The following is a 16152-nucleotide window of genomic DNA, read 5'->3' as shown; positions in this document are numbered from 1 at the left end:
CACATCATTCACATTTCCTGTTGCTGCAGGATTCTGTTCCTGCTGTAGCAAACAGGTTCAAATTACGATTCTACATCTGTAAATGTTTTATTAGTGCAAATAAAGTCTGACATTTTAAAGTGGAAATTACAAACTTTAGAAGCCTTTTTATACCTTGAATATATACAAGTTTGCATTTCCTGCCGTGCAGGAAAATTCTCTGAGAGAACAGACTGATCAAATTCAAACAGAACATCTAGTTTCTTTCACTTTTTATAGGCCATGTTTTTTGCTATTGAACCATGGATTAAACACTATAAAGTATGTATTTTGTGGCATCATTCATCAAGTCTTGCTGACCCTATACTTATATGGTATAATCTACACTCACACAAACTATATTACATCCCTCGGTGCAGATTTGTTAGACCATATATTGAATTTAATGTGTCAAATGTCACTGATGTTCATGAGTTCAGTCAAATTGAAGTCAAATGCCATGTACTTTTAATTAAGAATGATATTTGGTCTTCATAATGGTATCTGCTCATGGTATTTATTGTCAGCGCTCTGTCTAAAAAGTCCTTATGTGATGGAGAACGCATAAGTGAAATTTGTAGGCCTTTACTTTTCATGCAGCCTACGTCATCAATGTATGTGTGGATGGTCGCAAGTCTGCTTTTGAGCGCGCCATTAATATTGTGCGCGCTACCGGGAGCAAGAAATCGACAGAGGAACAGCGCGCCCCCGAGAAAAGAGTCGTTTTAGTTACTGTATGCTTTACCCAAATGGAACACAAATCTGAGTTATTATGATGCACCTTTGCCCATGACCAACCACGGCATTCTGAATATTGAATCATAAGCCTACAAAGCATTGGGAATATACAAATTTTTCTCGTTTTGTAAGAAGCGTTCCATAGGGGTTCCGGTGACGGATTGTTTTTTCTGTCAGGAAATTGGTTGCATTAAAAATACATTTTACTTTATGTCGGTGAGCATCAGGACCTGAATTTATGGAATATCTTTCGCTTAGGTCTTCTGAACAGTTGGTGCATGTTTATCACTTCTATTCTACAAAGAAAGCACCGTTCTTTCCACTTTTGTTGAGTTCTTCCACTACATATCGGGCACCGCGGAGACGGTAAAAGTTCAGTTATGCGCACATTATATTTTCTCGATAAAACCATTCGATCATAACTTGCTATCGATGCAAATGTATTAATTGTGTGTGGTCAACTATGTGTTACATCTGTCTCCTATAATCTTACATAATTCTTCCGAAAATAATAGCCTGCTTTCGTAGTTGAATCTTCATCTCGGATTTCCACCATGTTGTGTGTTGAATTACTTTTTTTTCACCTGATTTCTTTGTTGTAAAAAGTCTGGTGCCTGTTTGCAGTTTATGGATTTATAATAATTATTCTGTATAGAGATGGAACAATACAGTTAGGAGAGAAAAAAAGGCATAGAACAAAAAGGAAAAAGCTGCCAATTTAGCAGGAAAAGAGGCCATCAAAATCACGGAAATCGCTTCGTCCTTTTCCTTTGGTGTACTGTTACTGTTGCAAATGGATTTCATAAAGGCAACACGGTTATTGTTACATCTTTTGTGTTAGTTCACCCGTTCCATGCTGACAAAGGTCACTGGGAAATATTGATTATTGAATAGAGAAAATTATGATGGCCTATGTTCGTTTTTTCTATTCTAGTGTGTAAGTTGGGCTTCTTGTTCCACAATGAAATGCCATCGGACGTTTTTCTTTTTTGATAAAGTTTGGAAATATGGGCAAGTTGTCGAACGTTTTTGTGGTGACGGAAGGTTGACACTTTATTTTTTGTCACTTTCTGAGCGCAGTCTAATGTAACGGATTTTGGACTATATTTCTGTTAAATTAATTTGGCATTAGAGAAATCCAAATGTATACGCATGTACAGTGACGATCTCGATGTGACGACATTGTGTTTTCTAGGCCTACTGCTCATTAAAATTAATATTTACTGGCTAGTGCGTAACAAACTTTCTTGGACCAGCGCGCACTAGTGCCCCCTCACCTGGGGGCAACCCCACCATGGCGCCCTCATCCCTCTGTATCGCGGTGTGGTTGTGTGAGTGAATCAACAACAAAGACTGGGGATCAAAGATGAGGATGATGCTCTGGAGATAACGGTTCAAACTGACGCTGCAGTATCTCTCCTGAGCACCCAGTTAGAAGTTGAACCAGGACCCCGCTAGAGGGAACGGCTCTCATCTTCCAGACAGAGGTTAATCATCAGGGCAACAGCACAGGTGAGAGCTCATGCATATTCAACACATCACAGAACCATTTCAAAAGGAATCCAACCTATAGAAACACACACACCCTTATATGCTGAATATGGCTAAAGGACAACACTCAATAAGCTCCACTCAAAGTGATATCATTTATTTTTCATCAAATTAATGAATAGTTAAGTGTCCTTAAGCCTCTTAAGGCCTAGTTGTACATCACCTGTAATTCTCATATAGCCTAGGATTTCTCTCCTTCCTTCATGACATTCATTACTTGATCAATTGGACAGCCCCCAGTTCTGGTCCCCCAAGTTAAAGTTGAATTACTCCCTAAAAAGCAATGATGAAAACCAGCCCACAAGAACTGGAGTTTAGAATGATACAGATGTAGGATCTTAATTTGAGCCAGTTTGCTACAGCAGGAAAATTACCCTGCAGCAACAGAAAACATGAATTATTATGTGGATTATAATTAAAGATGCAGTATGTAACTTTTTGGGTGGCCCAACCAAATTCACATAGAAATCTGAGTTATGGATATGCCATTCTTATTGAAAGCAAGTCTAAGAAGCGGTAGATCTGTTCCATGTGCACTATTTCTATGCTTCCCATTCTTAATTTGATCACTCTTCTGTTGCTGAGAATTTTCCTGCACAGCAGGGAATGCAAACTTGCAGTGTTTGGATCTGTGTTTTTGTTTTGTTGTACAAAAAACTTGGCAGACATTAGGCCGCACTACCAACTTTTATGGCAAGTTTTTACTCAAGCCTTGCAGTGCAGCTGTGAACATAGCAGGTCACACCAACCCAGAGCACTTGAGCATGTTAAGCAAGGAGAGACGTGAGGCCAGGGACTGATCAGTTTTTTTTATGTAAGGCACTGAGACAGCATAAGGGCCATGGTTGGGAAAAACAGCCTTAGACTAAACACCTAAAAGCAGGCAGAGAGAAGGGGAGGGAGGAAAAGCCATGTAAATCCGGTGAGTCCTGGAAATGCCATGCAAGTAAAATAAAGGGGGCACAGCTGACTGGGCTGGCAGTGTGCGGCCTCTCTCCTCGCTGAATTCCCCACATTCCTCTATGAAGGTAATTAAAATCAGGAGAGCGGGGGAGCAGAACGACGGACCTGAGAGGCCAGTCAATGTATAACAGAGATAGATAAGATGTTTGGTTGGTGTGTCCTGAAGCTATCTGTGACCCTGGGATTTCTCTCCATGTTTTTATAGGAAGAGGGAGGGCCAATGGTAGCAGGCCTTTAGTTTGTGGGTACAAAGGGTAGGCACATTTAGTGTGTCTCTTGGGTGAGGAGAATGTGAGTGTGGCGAGAGGGCCAGACGGACATACCTGGCATTCCAGTGGGTGATTATTACCCAGAATTCCAAAAGGCCACTGAAGTGCTTCAGTTGCTGCTGCTGTTGCCCATTTATACTTCCACCCCTCTTCATCATGCCACTCTACCTCCTCAGCCACTCACCTCCCATCTTCATCCTCCTCTCTTTCCTGTTGTTTATGAGGCAGGGGCAGGGTTGACATTTGGAACATGTGCAGTAGTGTATTATTTACAATAATGCTTCAATCAGCAGCACACCTGTTTCATTCCATTTCAACGTCAGTCCTCTCAGATTCTAATAACAATACATTTAATTTGGTTAATATATTTCACTCACCTTAGAGGTCCAATGTGTTTCTCTGAATTTATATATGAACTTAAGAGTTGAGTTTACAGTGTGCTAACCCCCCTGGGCAAAGTGGCCAGGCACGCTCAGGTCATTGGGAGGTGACTGGTGATAACTGCTGTGTTGACACTAGTACCTTCTGGATTGGGTTCCTCTCCCGACCGGCTCTATTTGGATCAATAATAGAACGATATTGATCAGAGAAGATTGAGGGCTGACCTTGTAAAAAAGGAACAGCAGTGCTTTGGGCAACACTACCTTACATAGGCAGTATTCTCTGATGATGAATCCAGTACGTGTAATAAAACTAAGTAACCAAACTATAAAGTAATAACTTGCATAGCTAAATGTTATTGTGCACCCCTACTGAGCACTATATTGGTCCTCAATATGTTTTTGTACGTACTAAGTTGATACAGTGTAATAAGACCAATGCTATTGTGCTGATTGTTACTGTAGTGTAAGGCCCATATATGTGTCCGGTCCACTTTAGGTAAAGAGAATAAAGAGAATACTAAAATACTCTTTCACTTACCAAAGAAAGCACACATTTTCCAAGCACACTAATCTCTGCTGAATTATAGTCTCATAGTTGTCAGTGTTTTTCGAATTCCAGGGTTTCTTTGTCATAGATATGGCAACCTACTCCGCTAAAGGACATACGAGAGTGTCTAATGCTGTTGTCTTCTTGGATACACTATACACCTTTATACTCTACCTTGTCGGGGGGTAATGGTAAATCAGGGAAAAATGTATACCTGGCACAACTCTGTCATCCTTTTAAGAGAATATTGCCCTCTTAACATCAACAGTGGAGTTATGACGTGGTTGAGTGACTGTTTTATGGCTCATACAGTCGGAGAAGTTTAAAGCTGTCAGAATATTCACAGTAAAACTTTTCATGTGCTTCGTGCCAAATCTGTCAGTACCAGTGGAGCTCAAGTTTCAGAGCTTTTACAACTCTCACTTTTTCTCATGTGCAAAGTTTCTCTCTTTCACACACACACACACACACACACACACACACACACACACACACACACACACACACACACACACACACACACACACACACACACACACACACACACACACACACACACACACACACACACACACACACACACACACACACACACACACACACACACACACACACACACACACACAGCTCCAGTGCTTTTTAAATTGCAATTTCCTGATTCGGCCAGGCCTCGTCCCAGAAAAGTAATTTTAGCTTATGTTCCATGCCTTCCTTGAGAAATGGATGGTAATTCAGAAATGACATTTTCTTATATTCATTCTCCATGCACCCTATCTTTAAATACAATCCATTTAGTATGTTTATATCAAAGATAAACAGAATGTTTTTTAAGGACTGATGATGTCATACACTTCACACTAAAAGATAATCTATTGCCAGTGCTACGAAATACGTTGAACATAAAGATGATGAATATGATGATGACTTGTGAATTTGATGACAACTGCAGCTTAGGTTCTGAAATATATTCCCCATGTTAACATATTGGTGCATTCCCTGCAGGATGTTGATGGGTGGCACTGCAGAGTGAGGAGTCTGAAGATCTGAAGATCTCTGAAGGTGGTTGGCTTAGACAGTGCTCACACACACATCGCCAAAATGAGTGAGTTCCTTGTGTTGATTATGATGATGTTGGAACACAATATTACACATCAATGTACACTCAGATGAACACACACACACACACACACACACACACACACACACACACACACACACACACACACACACACACACACACACACACACACACACACACACACACACACACACACACACACACACACACACACACACACACACACACACACACACACACACACACACACACACACACACACTATTCCCCAGCCCCGGGCCTGTGTGAGTTGAGCTGAGCTGATTTTCCAGATGCTGGCCGGGCCAGCAGGTGAAAGATTGATTTTCAGTGTTATGGAGATGGGGCTCTGGTTCTCTCTCCTGCCCTACTGCTGTGTGATGTCTGTCCAAACTACACTAGGGGAATATTTCCCTTCGTGAGCTAACACAGCCAATGCAGAGATCACTCAGAGATCAAACATGGGAATAGAAATATCAAAACACTGCAGTCTGTCCTCTCACTGGCTCCATTACCCTGTCACTAGCTGAACACTCTCAATGTGGGATTATATAAAAACACACATTTTCTGTGTACACAACTAGAAGTGAGATTCATATGGCTATACGTGTAAATGTAAATATACGTGCACGCGCACACACACACCATTACACTTCAATTTGATCTCATGGTAAATTTGTGTTTCCACCAAACGTTCTCCCCTATAGATGAGCGTCAGGCTCTCCACTCCATAATGAAGGACCTAGTGGCCCTCCAGATGACGAGGCGCCAGCCTGGGCCCCCTTATGACATGGGGAAACCCAAGACTCTGCCCAACCCTGCCCCTGCTAAGAGACAGGTAAACCATCTACCACCCCACTCAGTCAACAACACACACTCTCCTCAGACAGGCATGTCATCATCATCTCCACATGACATATTGTTTCCCTTCATGACCCCATCATGACCCTGTAACCTCCCATGAACCCTCTTGACGGGGCTTCTTCTTTACTCCCTCAGGACGATGTCAGAATAAAGTTTGAGTTCAGTGGAGAGAGGAGGTGAGTGGGTTTTATTGTTTTTGGATGTGTCTTTGTGCATGTGTCTGTCTTTGTGTGTGTGTGTGTGTGTGTGTGTGTGTGTGTGTGTGTGTGTGTGTGTGTGTGTGTGTGTGTGTGTGTGTGTGTGTGTGTGTGTGTGTGTGTGTGTGTGTGTGTGTGTGTGTGTGTGTGTGTGTGTGTGTGTGTGTGTGTGTGTGTGCTTGTTTTAATCACGTCTTTGTCTATGAGAAGAGCATGGTCAGCTCAGCTCAAATGCACTCCAGATCTCCAGTCAGAATGGTATGTGAAGCGGAGAATGGAAAGGGAAAGGACTGTGGTTTATCTGTGGCAGCCAGCAGAAACCACAGCTATGTTAGGTGTGCTTAGAGGAATCTGCACAAACTGGAATATGTTTGTAAAAGTGTGTGTGCACGCTTGTGTTGCAGATCTAAAGAGGATATAGTTTCTAGACCGAAACACTTTTTATCCTTCTGTCTGTTTGTCTGTCCATCTTACCCACTGTTTGTCTGTCCATCTTACCCACTGTTTGTCTGTCCATCTTACCCACTGTTTGTCTGTCCATCTTACCCACTGTTTGTCTGTCCATCTTACCCACTGTTTGTCTGTCCATCTTACCCACTGTTTGTCTGTCCATCTTACCCACTGTTTTTCTGTCCATCTTACCCACTGTTTGTCTGTCCATCTTACCCACTGTTTGTCTGTCCATCTTACCCACTGTTTGTCTGTCCATCTTACCCACTGTTTGTCTGTCCATCTTACCCACTGTTTGTCTGTCCATCTTACCCACTGTTTGTCTGTCCATCTTACCCACTGTTTGTCTGTCCATCTTACCCACTGTTTGTCTGTCCATCTTACCCACTGTTTGTCTGTCCATCTTACCCACTGTTTGTCTGTCCATCTTACCCACTGTTTGTCTGTCCATCTTACCCACTGTTTGTCTGTCCATCTTACCCACTGTTTGTCTACGTGTTTTTATTTGTGTAGGATACTGATGTTTGGAAGACCTGTGCAGTTTGAAGAAATCCAGCAGAAGGTCAAGACTGTCTTTGGCCAACAGCTAGACTTGCACTATATGAACAATGAGGTACAGCTAACACTCTCTCAGACAAACACCAACACAATGCATACACACACAAACACTGACCCTCACAGCAATCCACTTGATGTAGGTAACTTTACGGCCAGTCTCCTGGACATTTAGTCCTAAGTAATAAGATGCATGTTTAATGGAGATCCTCCCTTAGTGTTTCTGTGTTTTGGTTGAGTCATGTCTGTGTGCTGTGTGTCCAGCTGTCCATCCCTCTGCGTGGTCAGGACGACCTGGACAAGGCCATTGACCTGCTGGACCGCAGCTCCAAGATTAAGAGCATCAAGATCTTGCTGCTGACGCAGGAGCAGTGCAATGTACTACTACTACTACTACTACACGCACGCACGCACGCACACACATAAATGCACAGACATACAGAAGTAAACACACACATTAATCAATAAGATGTTATTAAAATCATATGTAATGGGGTAGTGTGTACAGTCTATATGTGGACACTGACCACACCCTTCTCATCCCACCCCTAGGCGTCCCCCTCTCCCTCTCCCTCTTCCCACCACACTGTGAGTAAGCAGGTGAGGATCAAAGCCTCCCAGTCCACGGGTGATGTCAGCACGGTGTACCAGCCCTCCGAGCCCAGGGGGCGCCACCTCTCCACCAGTGAGTATGAACAAGCAGATTCAACTCATAGCTGCTTCCTCTATTCTTCTGCCTTTGCTTTCAACAACCTCTTTTTCCATTTCTCTCGCTATAACTTTTTTTTTACAATAGAAAGGGTAGTGGTATCTCTCAATATGGAGAGACAGTAATGTTGTATATTGTCTGGTTTGGTGTTTGTCATGTCCTGCTCTCTTAACTCATTTATTTTGCTAGCTTTCTCTTTGTCTCTCTCTCTATCCCCCCACTCTCTCTCTATCCCCCCACTCTCTCTCTATCCCCCCACTCTCTCTCTATCCCCCCACTCTCTCTCTATCCCCCACTCTCTCTCTATCCCCCCACTCTCTCTCTATCCCCCCACTCTCTCTCTATCCCCCCACTCTCTCTCTATCCCCCCACTCTCTCTCTATCCCCCACTCTCTCTCTATCCCCCACTCTCTCTCTATCCCCCCACTCTCTCTCTATCCCCCACTCTCTCTCTACCCCCTACTCTCTCTCTATCCCCCACTCTCTCTCTATCCCCCCACTCTCTCTCTATCCCCCACTCTCTCTCTATCCCCCACTCTCTCTCTATCCCCCCACTCTCTCTCTATCCCCCACTCTCTCTCTATCCCCCCACTCTCTCTCTACCCCCTACTCTCTCTCTACCCCCCACTCTCTCTCTATCCCCCACTCTCTCTCTATCCCCCCACTCTCTCTCTATCCCCCACTCTCTCTCTATCCCCCCACTCTCTCTCTATCCCCCCACTCTCTCTCTATCCCCCCACTCTCTCTCTATCCCCCCACTCTCTCTCTATCCCCCCACTCTCTCTCTATCCCCCCACTCTCTCTCTATCCCCCCACTCTCTCTATCCCCCCACTCTCTCTCTACCCCCTACTCTCTCTCTATCCCCCCACTCTCTCTCTATCCCCCACTCTCTCTCTATCCCCCCACTCTCTCTCTATCCCCCCACTCTCTCTCTATCCCCCACTCTCTCTCTATCCCCCCACTCTCTCTCTATCCCCCACTCTCTCTCTATCCCCCCACTCTCTCTCTATCCCCCCACTCTCTCTCTACCCCCTACTCTCTCTCTATCCCCCACTCTCTCTCTATCCCCCCACTCTCTCTCTATCCCCCCACTCTCTCTCTACCCCCTACTCTCTCTCTATCCCCCACTCTCTCTCTATCCCCCCACTCTCTCTCTATCCCCCCACTCTCTCTCTATCCCCCCACTCTCTCTCTATCCCCCACTCTCTCTCTATCCCCCCACTCTCTCTCTATCCCCCACTCTCTCTCTACCCCCCTACTCTCTCTAGCTGCTGTTATTTCTCTGGCTTCCCCTCTTAGCAGTAGGTCCTCTTCCTGTCAACCATCACTGGCTGCTCTACAATGGCCTGCTGGCCACAAGCCAATCAGATTTAGAGACACTATTAGCATGGCGGGTCAATGTCCTGGTTTTAGAAACACTGGCTGTTTTGGGAGAGGGTTAAAATTAGTGCTGCGTGAGGGAAACTGTACAAATCCTAAATTCTCTGCAGATCCACCACCTAAGGCAGAGTTACATTTCAAACAATCACATTAATCATTTAGATATTTTCCCCCCTCATTTCATTCTTTGGTTAGAGAGAGAGAGAGAGAGATCATATCTGTTATCAGTGTTAGGGCCGTATCTTCTTTTCTCCCACATAATCCATTGTTTCACTTTTTTTTTGTGTATCTATTTTTTCATTTAGCAGATGCTCTTATCCAAAGCAATCAGGATTAAATTCCTTGCTCAAGGGCACATTGACAGATTTTTCACCTAGTCTGCTCAGGGGTTCGAACCCACGACCTTTCGTTTACTGGCCCAAACACTTTTAACCACTAGGCTACCTGTCATTGATCTTGGTACACCAGAATCCCATTATCTCATGTATCTCATGTATTGATTTCCATTGGTTTAGAACAGTGTCATATGGCCAAGTCACAGTCCTATTTCTTATCCTCCTCCTCTCTCCCGTCCCAGGCTCTCAGAACACAGGCCGTAGCTCCCCCCCTCCTGGCTATGTCCCTGAGCGGCAGCAGAGGATCGCCCGCCAGGGCTCCTACACCAGCATCAACAGTGAGGGAGAGTTCATCCCAGAGAGTGACCAGTGTGTGAGTCGTTGCATTGTACACGAACACACACACACACACACACACACACACACACACACACACACACACACACACACACACACACACACACACACACACACACACACACACACACACACACACACACACACACACACACACACACTCTGTTATGCAGGTGAATGAGGACCCAAAAGCGACTTGGCGAAAACAGAGTCTTTATTCCAGTAAAGGAAATATGCAATACTCCTAGACAAATCGGAGCGGTAAACAAAGCATAAAAAACTAATTCCACTCGTGGTGACGAGGACAGACTGGAGACTCGACCATAAACTGTAGGTTGCCTCGGGAAGGCACCGACCGTAGCAGACTCAGACACCTGCTCTCACGCAGCATCTGAGGGAGACACGACACGACAGGGCGAGACAAAGACACAGCACGGTGAACAATATACAAGGATCCGACAGGACAGAAACGGAAGACAAGGGGAGAAATAGGGACTCTAATCAGAGGGCAAGATACGGAACAGGTGTGAAAAGATTAGATGATTGATTAGGGGAATAGGAACAGCTGGGAGCGGGAACGGAACGATAGAGAGAAGAGAGAGAGGGAGGGAGAGAGAAAAAAGGGAACGAACCTAAAAAGACCAGCAGGGGGAAAACGAACAGAAGGGAAAGCAAAATGACAAGACAATATAAGACAAAACATGACACACACACACACACACACACACACACACACACACACACACACACACACACACACACACACACACACACACACACACACACACACACACACACACACACACACACACACACACACACACACACACACACACTGTAGGGCTAATACTGTGTCTCCTCTCCCTAGGTGCTGGACCCCTGGAGCAGTGCAGAGAACTCTGTCTCAGGAAGCTGCCAGTCGCTGGACAGTAGCTCAGACAGGTGAGTGCAGGACTCTACCCCACATTCTACCCCGGGGTGAAAGTAAGCCAGTACGGTCTGGCACGGCGTCCCGGCAAAATAAGTAGTGGGGGTACTCCGTACTGGTAAAACATGAGCCTATCACTATTAACACAAAATGGCAAGAAAACTATAGGCTATTATGGCCTTATTTAACATGACCTAATGTCAGCTACATGAAAAATGAGTGAATTGACTTTAAACCGGGTGGGATACGCCTCAAATTGTGTTGTGGTTCGAGGAGAACACTTACATGCCTTGGAGATGAGAGGCCGAGAACGAAACACGGTGGACAAGGTGGAGATGAGAGGCCAAGTCCGAGGCGCCCGACCAACAGTGGGTGCATCAATTCAGGCTACAAGTTTAGGCCTAATGACAATGTCATTAGAATACATGTGGGTGTTTTGTAACAGATGTCTCTTTCCATTCATCAGTGCACTGTTGGGATTTGGATGCTGCAATTATTTTGTGAGTGGACGAACGTGTACTGTTAGTCTACAGGACCGCTTTTTTGAAGTGATTATTTGTTTGACAATCAGATGAAAACATGACTGGTTGTGTTTATACCACATTAAAAGGAATAGGCTAGGGGAAGCTTTCACTGAAGTAAATTGAATTAAATTGCCAAAATTATATAGCTCCTGTCTATACAGAAAGAAAGAAATTCATAAAAATAGGCTACTACACCAGAAAGCACGATTTGGCCACAGAGGATCATTAGCTTCTTTGTGTTTTGTATAGCCTACAGTTGGAAGGGCCCGCAATTTGGGCACAGAGGATCATTAGCTTCTTTGTGTTTTGTATAGCCTACAGTTGGAAGGGCCCGCAATTTGGGCACAGAGGATCATTAGCTTCTTTGTGTTTTGTATAGCCTACAGTTGGAAGGGCCCGCAATTTGGGCACAGAGGATCATTAGCTTCTTTTTGTTTTGTATAGCCTACAGTTGGAAGGGCCCGCAATTTGGGCACAGAGGATCATTAGCTTCTTTTTGTTTTGTATAGCCTACAGTTGGAAGGGCCCGCAATTTGGGCACAGAGGATCATTAGCTTCTTTGTGTTTTGTATAGCCTACAGTTGGAAGGGCCCGCAATTTGGGCAGCATGTGGCAAATGACACATTTGAGTTGCAACTGTCAGTGAAAAGCAGAGAGACCCAGGCAGACGATCTAAAAAAATGTAATTGTTGAAAAAGAAATGACTATATCTGTGAAGAGATTGAGCAACCAGTAGGCTATCTTTTTTTAACTAGGCAGGTCAGTTAAGAACCAGTTCTTATTTACAAATACAGCCTAGGGACAGTGGGTTAACTGCCTTGTTCAGGGGCTGAACAACAGATTATTACTTTGTCAGCTCGGGGATTCGATCCACCAATCTTTCAGTTACTGGCCCAACGCTGTAACCACTCGGCTACCTACCGCTCTTATTGGTACCAGTGGAGAACATCGTCCATATCCCTGGTCAGTCTGCATATTCACTTTATCATTGGGTCAGTGCCACTTTTGTTTGTTTTTGGACAATCATTTCCTCCTCCAGGTTAGATGTACTATATTGTATTTTATGTTTCCCCTTTTCGTAGGCCCATTATATGGATCAGACAACGCTGTTTTAATTGATCAGGTTGTCAGTTTCAGCAGAGTAGACTACCCTGTCATTTTTGTTGTATAAAAATATTATTCTGCTAATGTCACCAGTCATAAAAAGTGTAGTAGAATTGCATGAAAGGCCAACATTTTCCTGTGCTTGGAAAGGAGGAGAAGTGTATCTGATATAGCCTAGAGTCTATTCTATCCATAACGCACTGCATTCAACTATTTTTTATGAACATTTATTTTTATATTATTAGCTTAAATTATGAGTATCCAATCTAATCATCACATTAGGAATAGTAGGCTATCTTTAATAAGTCTGCAAATGTGAGGATGGATGGAATGATTTATTATAAAGGTACATTTTTATGGTGTAAATTAGCTTCCCCAAACTTGAAACCCATGTGCTGCCTATGTTATTAAAGATGGTCCTCCCGAATGGTGCAGTGGTCTAAGGCACTGTATCGCAGAGCTTGAGGTGTCACTACAGTCCCGGGTTCGATCCCAGACTGTGTCACAGCCTGCAGTGACTAGGAGACCCATGAGGTGGCGCACAAATGGCCCTTTGTCGTCTGGGTTAGCGGAGGGTTTGGCATTCTAGTGACTCCTTGTGGCGGGTCGAGTGCCTTCAAGCTGACTTTGGGCCCCTGAAAGCTGACTTTGATCGCCAGCTGGACAGTGTTTCCTCTTTCGGGTTAAGCGAGCATTGTGTCAAGAAGCAGTGTGGTTTGGCAGGGTCTTGTTTCGACCTTTGCCTTTTCCGAGTTCGTAGGGGAGTTGCAGCGATGGGACAAGACTGTAACTACCAATTGGGGATAATTCTAAATTAAAAAACAGGTATAACATGTTAAAAGTGATATGTCAAATCTTTACTAGGCCCACAGAGATCATATTTGAAATTAATATGGATTCTATATGTAATTATATAATTACACCTAGAAAAAAAAAGTGTATGCGCGATACCGGTAAGAAATCTACTTTTACCCCTGATTCTACAATACTTGTACACAATACTTGACTTTGGTTATAAAGACATTGTATGTATTTTGAGGAAGTGACCATCAACTCTCACTCTCTCTTAATTTGTCCTTCCTCCCAGCCCCTCCCTGAGGAAGTCACGCATGCACCGAGCCAAGAGCTACCCTGATAACCGGCAGCAGGAGAACGTCTCTGGTGGGTGCCCAGGAGGAATCCTGATATCACTACATAAGATATAGATCCTCACTGTCACGGAAAACTGTAATTTATACAGTAATTTGAGCTATTATCAACAGTAAAAAACATTGGAGGTTTTACTGTAGCATACTGTAAATTATGGGGAAATTGCTGTATTTCGAATGGTACTGTAATTCCACCTCACGAATATAGTAACGTACTGTATCTTTAGAGCACCAAAAACCTTATGACCACTAGTGGGTGCATGGTATTGTTGTCTCGGGCTTATTACTATATTTTGAGGCGTGCCTTGTAAGAGGCTATATTTGTTGCACCCGTGAGTGAGAATTCTGTACCAATTTTACTCTTATGTGGTTAAAGTGGCCCATCAATAAAAAAATGTATTAGGGCAGATTGGAGTGGCAGCAAATGGTTGACATTTTGCCATGTCCTTTTGGTCTGTTTTGACCTGAAGTCACGGCCAGTTTGGAAGCCTTCGTTAAGGCCTCTAGAAGTGCAGGTGATATAAAGCACCAAATATCAATCAATGTGCTGTAATGTGTAAACACTGAGCAGCCAACCTGCGTGCACCAATCCCATGTAATTACAGTAAAATACAGTCATCCACATATTCATTAATTCATTCCGATTACGGTAGCATTTAGTTTTTTACAGTATAATACAGTCAGTTTTATGATATTTTACTTTGTGTCATTACACAGTACTTGCTTTGATACCATATTCATATTACATCAGGTGTACGGTAATATGAAATACAGAATTTTACTTGCATCCAAGCTTCCTGTAAGCTACTGTCAAATTCATGGTAACCCATTTACAGTGCTGGCAAGAGAGCTGCTCTCAAGCCCCTTAGCAACAGGCCTAAACCACAATGCAACTCGTAGCGACAATGCAACAATGTAGTCCCAAGCAACAGCACAGAGCAACAAGGCAGCTCTTAGCAGCAGAGCCTCACGTGGATGCTGTATGACTGAGCTGAGTCTGAATCCTGTTGTAGTCTAACCTTCACCCTCTCTCTCGTTCTCTTTACTCCTTCCTCCCTCTCAGACCGGGAGAACCATGTGTATGATAAGGTGGTGGGGAAAGGAGGGACATACCCCCGCAGGTACCATGTCTCCCTGCATCACAAGGACCATAGTGAAGGTAGGGGCACTGTTCACTGTTCCTCTCACCAAACCACTTTGTGCCATATTACTTTGTATTTGACCTTTTCCCTGACCCCTCTCTTGAACCATCTCCTCCTTCTCTTGGTCTCTTGGTTCTTCTCTCATCACTCCTTCACCCTCAACTCTCCTCTCATCCCCCCAGGTCGGAGAACGTTCCCTCGGATCCGTCGCCCCCAGGGTAACCTGTTCACCCTGGTGCCCTCACGGCGCTCCCTCAACGGCAGCGAGGAGAGTCTGGGCAGCTGGCAGCTAGTGGACAAGCAGGGCAGGCTCCGCCCACAGGAGCGCCCTGTCGCCCACAAGTGTGAGTCCCGACCCTGCCTCTTCATCTTATATTTACATATATTACACATATTTCACATATATTTGATAGTTATTAGAGATTTAATACTAATAAATCTATTTTTGTATCCTACACATTTTAAATAAGGGAGTTAGTTTGTATGATGAATGCAGTGTGTTTGAGAGTATGGTGTCATGTTTACTATATGGAGAGGATGATATGTATGGTGTATGCCCCTCCCTCCACAGCCCCCAGTGCTCCAATGACGTGGAGGCGGGGCAAGCTGCTGGGCCAGGGGGCGTTTGGGAGGGTTTACCTGTGTTACGATGTGGACACGGGACGGGAGCTGGCCGCCAAGCAGGTGGTGTTTGACCCGGACAGTCCTGACACCAGCAAGGTGAGACAGCAGGGGGTGCCGGAACAGTATGCTACTACACAGATTGTTTTCTGCTTTCATATCAAAGTCTACTGTTCACAACCAGGCTACTGTAATGTATTTATGCCAAGATGACTCAGACTCCCCAGCCTGAAGGAGAACTCTGTAGGACTTGAGTTCCCGTGTATTGTTAA

The 16152-nt window shown here is 44.3% G+C and overlaps 1 pseudogene; it reads left to right on the top strand.

The window, feature by feature from the left end:
* Positions 1–2017: 2017 nt before the first annotated feature.
* Positions 2018–16152, top strand: part of LOC124015125 — a 413427-nt pseudogene continuing 399292 nt past the window's right edge.

The sequence above is a fragment of the Oncorhynchus gorbuscha genome, linkage group LG26 (genome assembly GCF_021184085.1).
Source record: "Oncorhynchus gorbuscha isolate QuinsamMale2020 ecotype Even-year linkage group LG26, OgorEven_v1.0, whole genome shotgun sequence".
NCBI lineage: Eukaryota > Metazoa > Chordata > Actinopteri > Salmoniformes > Salmonidae > Oncorhynchus > Oncorhynchus gorbuscha.
The sequence above is the reverse complement of the archived record's forward strand: the minus strand, read 5'-3'. Positions and strand labels throughout refer to the sequence as shown.